Below are 863 nucleotides of genomic sequence, written 5' to 3'. Positions count from 1 at the left end.
CACTTTTCAACTGTTACATGTCATTTATGATCATCAGGGGAAAAATTAGACTGTTTCAGAAATATTTAAAAGTTCCTCTTAGAGACTTTAAAGTTTTAAAGTATCTGGTTGCAGCAGACCTAAATCAGACTCCAGCCCGGGACGTTTACTGCCACTCTCTCTCTCCCCGTTACAACTCTCAGAAAAAGTTCAAAAATACTCAACAATATCTTAAAAAAAAAAAAAAAAGTATATCCTTTGATGTTCAGAGTTATCCGTTCTTCAGTGTGTTCTCGTGCTGAGGTGCATTGTGGGTAGTGTAGGCGGCGGTTGAGATGCAAACACAAACAATGTAATGTTCTCATAAACAGTCTATGGTTCTGAGCAGGATCAATAGTCTTCCCACTTTTCACTCTGTGTCCGAGGTTTTTTCAATGAAATGTTCATGTTTTACCATCAGGAAACACTGAGGTATGAGTCTGTTCTGTAGAGAACGCACTGAGCATGCTCCATGGGCCCCACAACCAGGAAGTGTCCGCGCCACAGAGGTGCTTGCCATAGAAATGCACAGGATGGCATTTTATAGATTTGGCGTCCATCTTTTATTGTCTCCATGTTTCAGATGAAAACACTTCACGTTATGAACCCACAGACAGGTTCCTGAGAGCTGTACCCCTGCAGTTCTGGGTGGGTCTCTCTCTCTCTGTCTCTCTCCCTCCCTCTCTCTCTCACTCTCTCTCTGTCTCTCTCCCTCCCTCTCTCTCTCTCTGTCTCTCTCCCTCCCTCTCTCTCTCACTCTCTCTCTTTCTCTCTCTCTCCCTCTCTCTCTGTCTCTCTCCCTCCCTCTCTCTCTCACTCTCTCTCTTTCTCTCTCTCTCTCCCTA

This window comes from Ammodytes marinus (genome assembly GCF_949987685.1).
Source record: "Ammodytes marinus genome assembly, chromosome: 11".
NCBI lineage: Eukaryota > Metazoa > Chordata > Actinopteri > Uranoscopiformes > Ammodytidae > Ammodytes > Ammodytes marinus.
This window is presented reverse-complemented; position numbering follows the sequence as displayed.